Source organism: Oncorhynchus kisutch, linkage group LG21 (assembly GCF_002021735.2).
Source record: "Oncorhynchus kisutch isolate 150728-3 linkage group LG21, Okis_V2, whole genome shotgun sequence".
Taxonomy (NCBI): domain Eukaryota; kingdom Metazoa; phylum Chordata; class Actinopteri; order Salmoniformes; family Salmonidae; genus Oncorhynchus; species Oncorhynchus kisutch.
The window spans coordinates 17,778,780-17,796,369 of record NC_034194.2 but is presented as its reverse complement, the minus strand read 5'-3'; the positions used below and the strand labels follow the sequence as shown (position 1 = coordinate 17,796,369).

General features: G+C 42.5%; 1 protein-coding gene across 1 annotated transcript in view; it reads left to right on the top strand.

Moving 5' to 3' along the window:
* Positions 1-17,590, top strand: part of slc35f1 (solute carrier family 35 member F1) — a 122,712-nt gene that overhangs the window by 35,516 nt on the left and 69,606 nt on the right. The gene's annotated exons all lie outside the window — the stretch shown is intronic.

Sequence of the window (17,590 nt, the reverse complement as noted above, 5' to 3'; positions counted from 1 at the left end):
TCTCTCTCTGTCATTTTATTGCTCCTCTCTACCTTTCCTGCAGTATCTGCTGGTGCCCGGGCACTAACTTCCTTTTATTGATTGTGAGCTGTAGAAATGAGATGGAACAAATCTGGGAACACTGCAGAGTAAAAAAAAAAGATCTATGGCATTTACTGGGATGCTACTTGCTATCATGCCACTGCAAACAGTGATGAAATCTGTACAAAGCACAGTCACTCTTCTGCTTTGTTTCTCTTTATCGCTGCATTCAGTTTTCTTTCAGACTCATCCCTTTCCCTTTCTTTCATTCATCTCTCCATCCCTTTTCCTTTCTTTCATTCATCTCTCCATCCCTTTCTTTCATTCATCTCTCTCTCTCTCTCTCTCTCTCTCTCTCTCTCTCTCTCTCTCTCTCTCTCTCTCTCTCTCTCGCTCCATCTCCTGCTGTGGAGGTGGAGGTGTCTCAGTATTCTGCAGAGTGTCTACTGAGAAGGAGCCACTCTCTCTGGCCCGTCTCGAACGGGAGGGAATTAAATTAGGCCTCAATGTATATTTACTCCTGGAAGAAGATGGAGCCTTTTGTAGGTCATCACGCTGATCCCGATCGAAGCAGACTGGAGTAATTTGGGGGGAAATGGTGTTTGATTCGGCTTTGAGAATGGAGAGTGGGAGATAAGGAAAGTGGAGGGTGGCGGACACACACATCCCTGATGGTGAGAGGCCTGGGTATGGAGGAGAGGTAGTGAGGGAGGGATGGTGAGAGGAACATCAATGGTTATAAACACAGCATCTTTCCTCTCCTCTCAGTGTCAGCCCCCGAACAGCATCTTTCCTCTCCTCTCAGTGTCAGCCCCCGAACAGTTCCTCAGGCCTGGGGCTGGAGCTAGTGTTGCAGCTGGTGCTGGGGCTGGGGCTGGAGGCTTCTCTGGGATAGGGCTTGTCCTGGGGGCTTCTCTGGGATAGGGCTTGTCCTGGGGGCTTCTCTGGGATAGGGCTGGTGCTGGAGATCTCTGGGATAGGGCTGGTGCTGGAGGCTCTCTGGGATAGGGCTGGTGCTGGAGGGTTCTCTGGGATAGGGCTTGTCCTGGGGGCTTCTCTGGGATAGGGCTGGTGCTGGAGATCTCTGGGATAGGGCTGGTGCTGGAGGCTCTCTGGGATAGGGCTGGTGCTGGAGGGTTCTTTGGGATGGAGTTAGGGTTGGCGGCTTCTCTGGGATAGGGCTTGTCCTGGAGGCTTCTCTGGGATAGGGCTTGTCCTGGAGGCTTCTCTGGGATAGGGCTGGTGCTGGAGGCTTCTCTGGGATAGGGCTTGTCCTGGAGGCTTCTCTGGGATAGGGCTTGTCCTGGAGGCTTCTCTGGGATAGGGCTGGTGCTGGAGGGTTCTTTGGGATAGGGCTGGTGCTGGAGGCTTCTCTGGGTTAGGGCTTGTCCTGGGGGCTTCTCTGGGATAGGGCTGGTGCTGGAGATCTCTAGGATAGGGCTGGTGCTGGAGAATTCTTTGGGATGGAGTTAGGGTTGGGGGCTTCTCTGGGATAGGGCTTGTCCTGGAAGCTTCTCTGGGATAGGGCTTGTCCTGGAGGCTTCTCTGGGATAGGGCTGGTGCTGGAGATCTCTGGGATAGGGCTGGTGCTGGAGGCTTCTCTGGGATAGGGCTGGTGCTGGAGGCTTCTCTGGGATAGGGCTGGTGCTGGAGGGTTCTCTGGGATAGGGCTTGTCCTGGAGGCTTCTCTGGGATAGGGCTGGTGCTGGAGATCTCTGGGATAGGGCTGGTGCTGGAGGCTTCTCTAGGATAGGGCTGGTGCTGGAGGGTTCTTTGGGATGGAGTTAGGGTTGGGGGCTTCTCTGGGGCTGGAGGTGCACAGTAATGAACTTTTGTTGCCTCTAAATTTGATTCAGGGAAAGGCCAGGGTGAATCACTTGAAATTCCCATTCGCTAATGTAAGTGTAATTGCTGTTTTTAAGAGAGGTAGCTATTTTCTTAATGACATGCACCCTCTCGTAATAACATTTCACAGAAAACATAATGTTTTGCTGAATATTAGATGGGATTTCATTCAATAGAAATCATTTTCAAATGCCCCTGACCTCCTTCCTTTGTCGTCTCATACCGTTCCATCAAATCCACCTGAAATGACTGGCTTTTTATTTCTTTCATATGCTCTTGCACTTATCTTTGTAACGCAGACAGGGTCATTGTCAGAACACAGAACATTGAAATTATTTGAAGAAACGTAATTTACATCCCATGTTAAATCCATAAAAAATGGCTTCTCTCTCTCTCTCTCTGTCTGCGTGTGTTCTATAAATCAATTACCCTTAGGAATCAGAGTAAAGTTTTGCTGGAAAATGTTGTTTCTCAGATAAAGACATTTATGTTCTTATTGTATTACATGATTTGTATGAATATGACTGACATCAGCATAGGTTATTCTTTTCAGTGTATTGTTGTATTGGGTTAAAAGCATGCTGCGTCATCGTCGGTACTAAACTGACTACATAATACAGTGATAGGGTAGGTGTTAAACATCAGCAGTAAGTCTGGGATAGTCCATAAAGAGCTACTGAACACGCAGATTGGCGCGTGTTTTTTTTTCTGCTACTCATTGGATGTTTTAGTTTTGCAATTTGACATCTAACTAAGGTGTTTGGTGCAGTATTTCTCAAGTAAAAAAAACGTGTGACATGTTGCCTTATGTAAACAGTCGGAGGTCTGTATCACTGTCTATGCTATTGGATAGAGAGCGATCACTGCAGTTGTTCACCCCATGTTAGTGGGCAAAGGGACATCCTAAATCCAAAATCCAAATCCAAATCCAACCTTCATTTACCTGTTGTGACCTGGATGTTCCAAACCCAGTTTTAGACGAGACTGACTTTATGACCAAAATTATCCTATTTAACTTTGTAGTCAATTTTGACACTAGAATTTTTCGGACTCATATCGATGCTACATAGGTCGTTTTACAGGGGGCTTTGTTGCTTTTTAAAGGCAGTCACTCTTTAAAAGTCTCTAACACTGCTTTTGGGTGTAGAAGCAGCCGTAGCATCCTGAGTTTTCACTTTCGTATATTGTGATCCCATGCCTCCCTCTCCTATCTGGCTAACTTAGCTGATTCAGTGTGTCCTCTAGGCTTCCTTATTGTCCTTTGTTATTTTCATCCCCCTTCTCAAAAGATGGCCAGTTCGACTGGAGCTCTCTGCCCTGCCCTTGAGAAGAGCAGCATGCTCCCACTACCACCACTCACCATGGCTGGCTCCTGGCATCGCGCATACAGGTAGTCATGCTGTAACCAGAAAATGGTTGGAAATGGAAGTTGCTCACATTTTTTGTGAGATGGACTTCCTGATCATTCTAGCTGCCACTATGTTTTTACCACATTACAGTTATATTTGGAGTGTTTGGCATTGCCCACCATAGACTGTATATCACTTTATCTATGTTTGGCCACATTTCTCTACCTCACTCGTCTGTGTGATCATAGTTGGTCATTTCATTGTCTTATTGGGTGTGAAAAGAAAGATAAGTCTCTATTTTTTGGGGGGGGAATTAAGACTTACAGCCTAGAAATTGTTCAACCATTTTCCATCCTAAAATGTTGAATAAACAAGGGCTTGGATTTGTTATCAAGCAGATGGAAAAGGGCTCGTAGAAAACATCTACGTCAAATAGTCTTAAAATGTATTAGAAATACTTCAAAACACAATAAAGTTGAAGTAAAGACCCCTGCCAACTAATACCAACACTTATATTTAGTTCAGGAAAAAAAATGGCGGCCTTCTGTAAGTTTAAGAAACATTGCCTTGTGCCTTGAAATTCCATTACCAAAAACCCACGTCTTTAAGATTTTTTCTAATTTCTCACCCCCATGAGGAGGGAGGATAATGAACGTTCACAGAAGTAACAAGTAAAGGTAGACCTATTAATTAGTTATAGTGTTTTTACTGTTTTTAATGATATTAATTATTACATTTTTTAAAACCGGTAACCAAACCGGTAATGGAATTTCTGCAAATGATTTGGCTACAATTTAAATCATAGTAGTCACAAACCACAGTTTGGTCACCTGCTACTGTCCTCCCTTCCACTGGCATATTGTTATGTTCAGCTAATTACTGTTTTGGTTCTCTTACTGTCATCTGGTGGTCAAAGTGATAGTGGGAAAAGTCTGGACAACCCCTCCCTCTCTCTCTCGCTTCACTCTCCAGTTAATGACACCTCTCCCAGCTCTTACTGACACCTACCCATGAGCCCCCTCTCTTTCCATTTAGTGTAACCAGCATCCTCACTCACTGAGTACCGACCAACACCGGACAGCCATGGACGTTGAGAAGTATTTGAAATTTGGTCAGTTTGCCCTGGCCTTCACTTCAACGTCCACAGAAGTTGTTTTTTGGTCCTGTTACGTCCACTGTGATTGGTTCAGATTTGGGCCAGTCCGGATCGGTCCAAATCTGAACCAATCATAGACGTCTATGTTCCACAAGTTTAGAAAGCACAGTACAGTAGAGTACATTACAGTAGTGGTCTTCACGGGTCCAACAGAGTCCTGATATAATTACCACGAGTCTCGGGTATGTGCTATTAAAATTAATTTATTGACTGGACCCGATTTGGACCCGTCCTCTAAGACTGAGAACTGAGCTTGTTATATGTGTTAGCCAATTTGCAATTCAATAAAACGTATAGCTTATGTCCAGCTGAAACTGGTTCCGGCTGCTCACATCACGTGTGCCTGCTGTTGAGGCGAGAAAGAGCGGCGAGTGAAAGGAGCCTCAACCGAACAAGGCTTCTGTTGATTGCGAGGATGGAGGCCTTTTTCATTGAAGTAAAATTCAAGTTAGAGGAGAAAGAGTATAATGAAAAGAAGCCTACAAGGGGAATGTCCTCAGGGACACGTTTTACAGTACAAAGATGAGAAGAATGTTGGTGCATATGTATATTTGTATCATATTTATTATAATTTGTTTTATCATTATTATTACTGTATATTGTTATTATTATTATTGTAGGCCTATTTAAGAATCTAAACCAGTTCTTTATATACAGTGGCAAGAAGAAGAATGTGAACCCTTTGGAATTACCTGCATAAATTGGAATTTCTGCATACATTTGTCATGGACAAACACAGTGTGCTTAAACTAATAACACACAAATTATTGTAGTTTTCTTGTCTATATTGAATACATAATTTATACATTCACAGTGTAGGTTGGAAAAAGTATGTGAACCCCTAGGCTAATGACTTCTCCAAAAGCTAATTGGAGTCAGGAGTCAGCTAACCTGGAGTCCAATCAATGAGACTAGATTGGATATGTTGGTTAGAGATGCCCTTCCTATAAAAAAAAACATTTACAAAATGTGAGTTTGCTATTCACAAGAAGCATTGCCTGATGTGAACCATGCCTCGAACAAAAGAGATCTCAGAAGACCTAAGGTTAAGAATTGTTGACTTGCATAAAGCTGGAAAGGGTTACAAAAGTATCTCTTAAAGCCTTGATGTTCATCAGTCCACAGTAAGACAAATTGTCTATAAATGGAGAAAGTTCAGCACTGTTGCTACTGTCCCCTAGGAGCGGCCATCCTGCAAAGATGACTGCAAGAGCACAGCACAGAATGCTCAATGAGGTTAAGAAGAATCCTAGAGTGTCAGCTACAGACTTACAGAAATCTCTGTAACATGCTAACATCTCTGTTGACGATCTACGATACGTAAAACACTAAACAAGAATGGTGTTCATGGGAGGACACCACGGAAGAACCCATTGCTGTCCAAAAAACACATTGCCGCACGTCTGAAGTTCGTAAAAGAGCACCTGGATGTTCCACAGCGCTACTGGCTAAATATTCTGTGGACAGAGGAAAATACAGTTGTGTTGTTTGGAAGGAGCACACAACACTATGTGTGGAGAAAAAAATGCACAGCACACAAACATCAAAACCTCATTCCAACTGTAAAGTATGGTGGAAGGAGCGTCATGGTTTGGGACTGCTTTACTGCCTCAGGGCCTGGACAGCTTGCTATCATCAACAGAAAAATGAATTCACAAGTTTATCAAGACATTTTACACGAGAATGTAAGGCTATCTGTCCGCCAATTGAAGCTCAACAGAAGTTGGGTGATGCAGCAGGACAATAACCCAAAACACAGAAGCAAATCAACAACAGATTGGCTTCAACATAAGAAAATACACCTTCTGGAGTTCTGACGTCAACCCGATTGAGATGCTGTGGCATGACCTCAAGAGAGAGGTTCACACCAGACATCCTAAGAATATTGCTGAACTAAAACAGTTTTGTAAAGACAATGGTCCAAAATTCCTCCTGACCATTGTGCAGGTCTGATCTGCAATTACAGAAAACTTCTGGTTGAGGTTATTTCTGCCAATGTAGGGTCAACCAGTTATTAAAACCAAGGGTTCACATACTTCTCCCACCCTGCACTGTCAATGTTTACACGGTGTGATCAAATGTTATGACCAATTTATGCCAGGTAATTGAGTCCAGGTTTCACATACTTTTTCTTGCCATACAAAAAGTGTTTTGTATAATTTTGTTGATACATTTGTTGGCTAAATTAAGTTCAAACTGTCTTTTTATGTGGAGCTGATAGGCCTAGATATAGTTCATTTTATTTATAGGCTATACAATTAAATATAGGCTACATCATAATTCAAATGAAGTATGATGATGATAATAAACAATAATAATAATACATGACAATTATTCATGTTCCACAAAAATACCTAAAGAATGTTTTAATCCATTTCATTTGTATAAATAAAGTTTATCCAACAAATTTTTAAATGACTCATTCTCTCTCATTGTCCTTCTTTACAATAAAGAGTTGTGTCCCACTTTGCCAATCAAAGAGTCCCAATTTGCCACTATCGACTGAAAAAATTTGGTCTCAGGACAATTTGTGTTTGAAGAAGAGTCATCCATCCTGTGTTTGAAGAAGAGTCATCCATCCTGTGTTTGAAGAAGAGTCATCCATCCTGTGTTTGAAGAAGAGTCATCCATCCTGTGTTTGAAGAAGAGTCATCCATCCTGTGTTTGAAGAAGAGTCATCCATCCTGTGTTTGAAGAAGAGTCATCCATCCTGTGTTTGAAGAAGAGTCATCCATCCTGTGTTTGAAGAAGAGTCATCCATCCTGTGTTTGAAGAAGAGTCATCCATCCTGTGTTTGAAGAAGAGTCATCCATCCTGTGTTTGAAGAAGAGTCATCCATCCTGTGTTTGTTTTGTTTCTTTTTTCTTAGTAAAGTTCTTATGCTATTTAGAATGGTATCATTGCCGCTGGAGCCGACAAGCAGGTACAGGGAGTGGACATTTAATGAAACACAGACATGGAACAGAACAGGAACAGCGTCTGGACAGGAGAAAAATGATGACATCAGTGCTGACACAGGGAACAAATGGAGGAGCAGACAGATATAGAGGGGGTAATCAACAAAGTAATGGAGTTCAGGTGAGTCCAATATTGCGCAGCTGCTTGTAATGATGGTGACAGGTGTGCGTAATGAAGGGCAGCCTGGCACTCTCGAGCGCCAGAGAGGGAGAGCGGGAGCAGGCATGACAATCATGTTGGGGGTTAAGACAATGAGATGATTGTTGAAGGTGTTCTGGAAAGCATATTTTCAGAAAGTGTCCCACTTTACCAATACTCACCCTTGTTGAAGTTAGGCCTATTTTTAACCTATTGTAAAATAAATAGCATTAGCTTATTGCTGTTATTTGTTGAGTATGCCTATTGGCCTAGCCTGTTCAAAACTTTTGAAGGTTTCAACCAGTTCTTTAAATGGCTTATGTGGCGCAGCGGTCTAAGGCACTGTATCACACTGCTGAAGGTGTCACTACAGACCCAGGTTCAATCCTGGGCTGTATCACAACCAGCTGTGATCAGGAGTCCCATAGGGTGGCGCACAATTTGGCCCAGCATCATCTTGGTTTGGCCGGGTTTTTTTTATTATTATTTTCTTTAACCTTTATTTTACTAGGCAAGTCAGTTAAGAACAAATTCTTATTTTCAATGACGGCCTAGGAACAGTGGGTTAACTGCCTGTTCAGGGGCAGAACGACAGATTTTGTACCTTGTCAGCTCGGGGATTTGAACCTGCAACCTTTCGGTTACTAGTCCAATGCTAGGCTACCCTGCCGCCCCTGCCGTTGGCCGTCATTGTAGATAAGAATATGTTCTTAACTGACTTGCCTAGTTAAATAAAGTTAAAATAAAAAAATGAAATAGGCTATGCAACAAGTGTTTTTGTTTCAGTCTGCTGAGCTATTTCCTTTGGCCAAATTAAGTTCATGTTGTGTTTGCCGCAATATAATAGAATTACCGGTAGGCCTATAGGGCGAGATGTAAAATTGTATTTCATGCCTCAGTATAATAACCTGTGTGTATTTTCCTTATAAACAATGACTTGACTTATACCTACTTTTGGAATTACCCCAATAAATGTATGAAACATTTGTGAAGGTTTGATGTAGTTTTGCTATTAGTAGTCTTAGCTATGCAGGCCTATGAAGACAGTTGTATTTGAGGTGAGGAACAATATTTTAGGCCTACCAGAGTTACTCCTTTAATCTAACGATATAATGCTTATCTTTATAAAAAATATTCTGATAGAAAATGTACCAAAATGCCTCCTTTTGTACACCTACATTTGGAAAGTATTCAGGTCCCCTTCACGTTTTTCACACACTTGTTCTAAAATGGATGCAATTCGTTTTCCCCCTCATTAATCTACACATAATACCCCATAATGACAAAGTGAAAACAGGTTTATAGAAATGTTTGCAAATTCATTAAAAAATTAACAGAAATATCTTATTTACATAAGTAAGTATTCAGACCCTATGAGACTCGAAATTTAGCTCAGGTGTATCTTGTTTCCATTGATCATCCTTGTTGATGTTTCTACAACTTGATTAGAGTCCACCTGTGGTAAATTCAATTGATTGAACATGATTTGGAAAGGAACACACCTGTCTATATAAGGTCCCACAGTTGACAGTGCAAATCAAAGCAAAAACCAAGCCATGAGGTTGAAGGAATTGTCCTTAGAGCACTGAGACAGGATTGTGTTGAGGCACAGATCTGGGGAAGAGTACCAAAATATTTCTGCAGCATTGAAGGTACCCAAGAACACAGTGGCCTCCATCATTCTTAAATGGAAGAAGTTTGGAACCACCAAGACTCTTCCTAGAGCTGGCTGCACGGCCAAACTGAGTAATCGGGGGAGAAGGGCCTTGGTCGGGGAGACGACCAAGGGACCCGATGGTCACTCTGACATAACTCCAGAGTTCCTCTGTGAAGATGGGAGAGCCTGCCAGAAGGACACCCATCTATGCACCACTTCACCAATCAGGCCTTTTATGGTAGAGTGGCCAGACGGAAACCACTCATTAAAAGGTACATGACAGCCTACTTGGAGTTTGACAAAAGGCACCTGAAGGACTCTCAGATCATGAGAAACAATATTCTCAGGTCTGATGAAATTAAGATTGAACTCCTTGATCTGAATGCCAAGCTTCACGTCTGGAGGAAACCAGGCACAGGTCATCACCTGGCCAATACCATCCCTATGGTGAGGCATGGTGGTGGCAGCATCATGCTGTGGGAGTGTTTTTCAGCGGCTATAATCGCTGCCAAAGGTGCTTCAACAAAGTACTGAGTAAAGGGTCTGAATAATTATGTAAATGTGATATTTCAGTTTTTTTTTTACATTTTAGAATAAGGCTGTAACATAACAAAATGTGGGAAAAGTGAAGGGGTCTGAATACTTTCCGAATGCACTGTATCTCTATAGCAGTAGTAGCCTGACATGTATGAAGAAATGCATGTCGGTGTTGGTAACATGGCGCTGGCATATCTCTATCTTTCTCTTGGTCACTCTGGGGTTGGCATAGGCTTCTCTTCCTTTCATATTTGAAATAGTCAAATCATAGCCTTTAGGCTATGAGCTTGCAGTGCCCTGATGCATTTAGTGCTCAAATCTCCGACAGTTGAACCGTGAGGTGGACGATTATTGTTTTAGGAAAGTAAAAGCCAATAAAACAGTAGGTTATAAGGTTTTGTATATGCTACACATCGTCATTTGTTATAGGTAGTTTGTAAGGACACGCAACTAGATTGTTTGGCCAATATCGCTTGTTTATTGATGGCACTGGCAGCACCCGGTCTGAAATTTCTTTCTCTCTCTCTTTTTCCACGGCACTTTTTCGGAATGGGTCATCTGGTCGGGTGGGAAAGCCACGGATCCTTTTCGGAACGGGTCATCTGGTCGGGTGGGAAAGCCACGGATCCATTTCGGAACGGGTCATCTGGTCGGGTGGGAAAGCCACGGATCCATTTCGGAACGGGTCATCTGGTCGGGTGGGAAAGCCATGGATCCATTTCGGAACGGGTCATCTGGTCGGGTGGGAAAGCCACGGATCCATTTCGGAATGGGTTATCTGGCCGGGTGGGAAAGCCACGGATCCATTTCGGAACGGGTCATCTGGTCGGGTGGGAAAGCCACGGATCCATTTCGGAACGGGTCATCTGGTCGGGTGGGAAAGCCACGGATCCATTTCGGAACGGGTCATCTGGTCGGGTGGGAAAGCCACGGATCCATTTCGGAATGGTCTGACTTTTTGGACCCGTGAAGACCTCTACAGTAAAGAAAAGTAACAGTCCTGGTCTATACTTAAGCAATAAGGCCCAAGGGGGTGTGGTATATGGCCAATATACCACAGCTAAGGGCTGTTCTTATGCACGATGCAACGCGGATGCATAAGAAGGTGCCTTATTGTTATTACAAACTGGTTACCAATGTAATTAAAGCAGTAAAAAAATACATGTTTTGTCACACTCGTGATATACCACGGCTGTCAGCCAATCAGCATTCAGGGCTCAAACCACCCAGTTTATAATGTAGATTAGAATAGGTACATGTGTGTACCTATTTAGGATACATCACCATGAAGAGAATGACATTGATATCCATAATTATGCATTTCTATGATGAAATTCCGTTACCGCAGTTCTGTTAACGGGTGTAAATCCACTTCACTTTCTGTATTTCAATAACCAAATGAGATTTTTGTGTCATACCTGACATCCCATTCTTTCTGCAGGCATCTTTGAATCTTAATTCGGAATAGATATTTAAGAGTTTGGGGAAAACGTGGTCACATAATTTTGGGGGATTTTACCAAAATTCTGTTACCAAACTTTGCATCTCCACCGTTCTTCCAATAAATGTGTTTTGCCAAATGTTCAGTGTAAAGTGTTAAAAGTGTTAAAAGTCATCTTTGTGCGTAGAGTTTAAATCAATGTTTGTTTTGCTGTTCAAGGACTTGCGATGCTCGTGGTTGTTTCTCAAGGATGCTTTTGCTTCTGTCGGGATTAGGGACTATGTTTGTAGAGAGGAATGTAAAGGGGAACATGGGACTCCTGGAAAATATGTTGACAGGGATATGGACTTGGTACATTGGTGCCTCTTTTCTATGAGGGAGAAAACTGAGTGATTTAAACCTAATTCATTTAGGTCTCGACTAAGGTAATACTACTTGGAGCAATAAGTAATTGGACAAAAATAAAAATACATCCATATTCAATCCTGACTCTGATTGCCTTAGAGGAAAGCAAATTGGTTTCCATCTAAATGCAAATGTCTACCTCTGTGTATTTGGCGCTATGAAACCATGCATAAATATGCATGTATGGAATATGCCATTTTCTGGCCATATCATAGCTAAGCTTTAGATATGAATTATGTTTGACTTCTGCCAGTAACTGTGTGTGTACCGTCATACTCTACAGTTTGTACTGCTCTATTTGTTCAGAGTGGAACTCTCAGTCCCGTGTAGGCCTACCTGTGTATTTGCAGATTTAAGCAAATATTAGTTTAATGACTTGAAATCCCCTCATCAGCAGCTGCTAATGGCCTAGCGGTGCAGTATGTTTAACACAGCAGTTTATGTACACATTATGACTCAGCTGAAAAAAATGCAAGCTAACAAACATTACATCACCCTCCCAGATTCATCAATATGTCTGCTCCTCCTAGTAGAATCTAGATCTTGAAGAAGAGTTTGGGGCATCAATGTTTACTTTAAATTGACTGTAACTCTACTCTGTGCACTGTAGTAATTGTGCAGGAGAAGATTAAAATTAGAGTGTGTAAGAGAGGGGATTTGTATGCCGGAGGAGGTGATTTGTTTGTTGCAATTTATTGGTGTATAATGTAATATGGGTGGTGTGATTCTACTCATTACTCTGGGCTCCACACAGAGATGCTCACAGTCTACGGCTGTAATTAAACGTGTCTGGGAGAAAATGGGAAAATAAACTATCTCCAATAGGCTAGCTGCAGAGTGGGAGGGGGAGAGAGAGGCTTAGTGCAGTTAGATATCTCTGCTCCATCAGATAATGTTGTTATCGCAGAATTACCCATCAATGCCGCCTTCGTGGAAACCGTGAAGAGTTGAAAAACTAATTAAACATCAATTGATAGTAAACAAGATAAGGGAGTGGTGAGACTGAGTGTTGTGATGCTTTGTATTTCATCACAGAGATATGAGCATGAAGTAATTGATGTTTAGGGTTTTTGGTCAAAATATGCATTATTTCTGAGGGCTATAGAACATATTTAATATACATGTTGTGTCATTAGCAGAGTAGTATAGTCTTTTTTATTATTATTGAAACAAGCTGCGGTGAGTTGGTTATACATTTGTATTGAGCATACATCTCCATATAGCGTTTCCCAATCTGGCAGATCGATGTTAAATCTGGGTTTGGCCAATGCCAGGAGAATGCTACCTGCCCCAATGCATAGTGCCAACTGTAACATTTGGTGGAGGAGGAATAATGGTCTTGGGCTGTTTTTCATGGTTCGAGCTAGGCCCCTTAGTTTCAGTGAAGGGAAATCTTAATGCTACAGCATACAATGACAATCTAGACGATTTTGTGCTTCCAACTTTGTGGCAACAGTTTGGGGAAGGCTCTTTCCTGTTTCAGCATGACAATGTACAAAGTGAGGTCCTCCATACAGAAGTGGTTTGTCGAGATCGGTGTGGAAGAACTAGCCTGTAAAGAACCCTGACCTCAACCCCATCGAACACCTTTGGGATGAATTGGAACATAGACTGCGAGCCAGGCTTAATCGGCCAACATCAGTGACCGACCTCACTAATGCTCTCGTGGCTGAATGGAAGCAAGTCCCCGCAGTAATCTTCCAACATCTAGTGGAAAGCCTTCCCAAAAGAATGGAGGCTTTTATAACAACAAAGGGGGGACCAAATCCAAATTAATGCCCATGATTTTGGAATGAGATGTTCGATGAGCAGGTGTTCACATACTTTTGGTAATGTAGTGTATGTTCTGTCTCTTCTGGAGGATAAAATTGGAATTGTAGCCAACTATGTATAGTTTAATTTAAAAATCAAGATACTTTAAACAGGGTTCCATTGTCAATCCACTGGAAATTGATAGTTTTCACCTGTATGACATCATAGAGCCCCCTTTTAAACATTGGATGTGCCTCTCTTAGTAGCCTACTGGAAAACCAGTTTGGATTTAGATACAGTTTCGGTATAATAAAAGCTTTCAGAGAGAGGTTTAATGCTTTTTGTGGTCCTGTGTAGCTCAGTTGGTAGAGCGTTGATGTTGCAACGCCAGGGTTGTGGGTTCAATTTCCCAGTGGTGACCAGTATGTGTATGCAAATGTATGTACTCACTACTGTAAGTTGTCCTGGAGAAGAGCAGCTGCTAAAATTCCCCCCAAAATGTTTTTTGCTCACATAACTTCTCCTGGAGTCGGTAGAGCCATGAATAGATATGCCAATTGCACACTACCTCAAAACTTGAGACATATGTGGCATTTTGTTGTGTGACAAAGCTGCACATTTTAGAGTGGCCTTTTATTGCCCCCAGCACAAGGTGCACCTGTGTAATGACCACGCTGTTTAATCAGCTTCTTGATATGCCACACCAGGTGGATGGCTTTTCTTGGCAAAGGAGAAATGCTCACTAATAGGGATGTCAACACATTTCTGAGAAACATTTTTAGAGAAATAAGATTTTTCTGTGTATGGAACATTTCTGGTTTGTATTTTTGTTCAGTACAGTTGGGTTTTAATCCAGATAAACTGGAGAAATTATCCAGGTCTTCAATAAGAGCGTTCATGGTTGAAGATTGTGGACTTGAGAACTTCAATCGTCGGTTTACATTGATACCTTTATTTCTAACCCATTAATTTCTAACCCCTTAATTGTTAGGAAGAAATCCAGCCCAGTCACGGACCAGGATGTCTTGCTCCCAGGCAGACTAAATAACTTTTTTGCCCGCTTTGAGGACAATACAGTGCCACTGACACGGCCTGCAACGAAAACATGCGGTCTCTCCTTCACTGCAGCCGAGGTGAGTAAGACATTTAAACGTGTTAACCCTCGCAAGGCTGCAGGCCCAGACGGCATCCCCAGCCGCGCCCTCAGAGCATGCGCAGACCAGCTGGCCGGTGTGTTTACGGACATATTCATTCAATCCCTATACCAGTCTGCTGTTCCCACATGCTTCAAGAGGGCCACCATTGTTCCTGTTCCCAAGAAAGCTAAGGTAACTGAGCTAAACGACTACCGCCCCGTAGCACTCACTTCCGTCATCATGAAGTGCTTTGAGAGACTAGTCAAGGACCATATCACCTCCACCCTACCTGACACCCTAGACCCACTCCAATTTGCTTACCGCCCAAATAGGTCCACAGACGATGTGGACCCATCTGGACAAGATGAATACCTATGTGAGAATGCTGTTCATCGACTACAGCTCGGCATTCAACACCATAGTACCCTCCAACCTCGTCATCAAGCTCGAGACCCTGGGTCTCGACCCCGCCCTGTGCAACTGGGTACTGGACTTCCTGACGGGCCGCCCCCAGGTGGTGAGGGTAGGCAACAACATCTCCTCCCCGCTGATCCTCAACACTGGGGCTCCACAAGGGTGCGTTCTGAGCCCTCTCCTGTACTCCCTGTTCACCCACGACTGCGTGACCACGCACGCCTCCAACTCAATCATCAAGTTTGCGGACGACACAACAGTGGTAGGCTTGATTACCAACAACGACGAGACGGCCTACAGGGAGGAGGTGAGGGCCCTCGGAGTGTGGTGTCAGGAAAATAACCTCACACTCAACGTCAACAAAACTAAGGAGATGATTGTGGACTTCAGGAAACAGCAGAGGGAACACCCCCCTATCCACATCGATGGAACAGTAGTGGAGAGGGTAGCAAGTTTTAAGTTCCTCGGCATACACATCACAGACAAACTGAATTGGTCCACTCACACAGACAGCATCGTGAAGAAGGCGCAGCAGCGCCTCTTCAACCTCGGGAGGCTGAAGAAATTCGGCTTGTCACCAAAAGCACTCACAAACTTCTACAGATGCACAATCGAGAGCATCCTGGCGGGCTGTATCACCGCCTGGTACGGCAACTGCTCCGCCCTCAACCGTAAGGCTCTCCAGAGGGTAGTGAGGTCTGCACAACGCATCACCGGGGGCAAACTACCTGCCCTCCAGGACACCTACACCACCCAATGTTACAGGAAGGCAATAAAGATCATCAAGGACATCAACCACCCGAGCCACTGGTTGTTCACCCCGCTATCATCCAAAAGGCGAGATCAGTACAGGTGCATCAAAGCTGGGACCGAGAGACTGAAAAACAGCTTCTATCTCAAGGCCATCAGACTGTTAAACAGCCACCACTAACATTGAGTGGCTGCTGCCAACACACTGACACTGACTCAACTCCAGCCACTTTAATAATGGGAATTGATGGGAAATGATGTAAATATATCACTAGCCACTTTAAACAATGCTACCTTATATAATGTTACTTACCCTACATTATTAATCTCATATGCATACGTATATACTGTACTCTATATCATCGACTGCATCCTTATGTAATACATGTATCACTAGCCACTTTAACTATGCCACTTTGTTTACATACTCATCTCATATGTATATACTGTACTCGATACCATCTACTGTATCTTGCCTATGCTGCTCTGTACCATCACTCATTCATATATCCTTATGTACATATTCTTTATCCCCTTACACTGTGTATAAGACAGTAGTTTTGGAATTGTTAGTTAGATTACTTGTTGGTTATTACTGCATTGTCGGAACTAGAAGCACAAGCATTTCGCTACACTCGCATTAACATATGCTAACCATGTGTATGTGACAAATAAAATTTGATTTGATTTGATTTATTATTGGATTTGATTTCTGTAGCTAACAATTCAATGGCCATAACAAACACATATGGTGATAAAGGGCAACCTTGTTTTACACCTCTTGACAATTCAAAATTCAGAGAAATAACCATTATTCATAATTTACATATAGGAGGAGTGTTATACATTACTTTTATCCATCTCATAAAAGATTCTCCAAGGTTGAAATAATCCAGGTACTTATAAATACATTTTAGCCATACTTTATCTTAGGCTTTCTCAAGATCTCATATAAAGATTATGCCTGCTTTCCCTGCATTCTCATAGTTTTCAATTATTTATAGTAATTGTCTAATGTTATCTTCAATATATCATCCTTTTAAGAATCCTTTCTGATCGTGATGAATAATATACGGTAAGATCTTTTTAATTATATGAGCAATACATTTTGCAAATATCTTTGGATCGCAAAATTGAATTTTCAGTATGAGGGAAATCAGCCCTTCTTTTTGTGTGTCAGACTGTTTACCATGTATATATGAATAATTAAAACATGATAGTAGTGGATATTTAAATAAATAATCAAATGTTTGATACATTTATATTGGAATGCCATCAAGGCCAGGGGTTTTCCCAGTCTAAAAGGAGTGAATTACCAACTGTAGTTTGTCCTTTTTTATGCTGCAGATAGTTTAAGCTGATTTTTAAGGAAAATAATATCACTACAGGCAAGTTTAGTCTTTCGATACTGTGTCAACACCACCTGTAGTGTATCTCATAAGCAGTACCTTGGAATATTCCCTAAAAGGAAACACTCAGGTCAGGTCACTGTTGTGGCTATTTATCCTTTATACTGTTTCGTCTCAGTTTGTTAATAACTTGTCTTTGCCACTGAAAGCTTTGCATACTAATTCCCTCCAGCTGAAAGATCAGTCCAGGCTCCAGGGCTAATATTGGATCTAATTGGTTTCCCCGAGCTCGCCATGCATCTGTCTGGTTTACCTCTTCATGCCTGTGCTTGTGTCATATTATTGTGTACCTTGTTTCAAACACTGGCCTTTGACCTTTTCCTCTATAAGGACACACACACACACACTTGCTATTATTTCCCAGGCATTACTAATTTGATTTTTGATGAACTGAGCGTAAATGGAAGAAATAATAATCTCTTGACTTGCTTGAGTGTGTGCCTGTTTGTTGGTCCTTTACTACAGCTCTGTACTGAATATTCAGATATTTAAAGATATTGCGCTGGAGTCGCTCTGCATTTGGCTCTTCCAGCGTATGTGTGCCAATGCGTGTTCTCCCCTGTCACGGTGCCAGTGTGTAGGTGTAGAGGGAGCAGCGAATGGGGCTGATTTGGTATGTGCT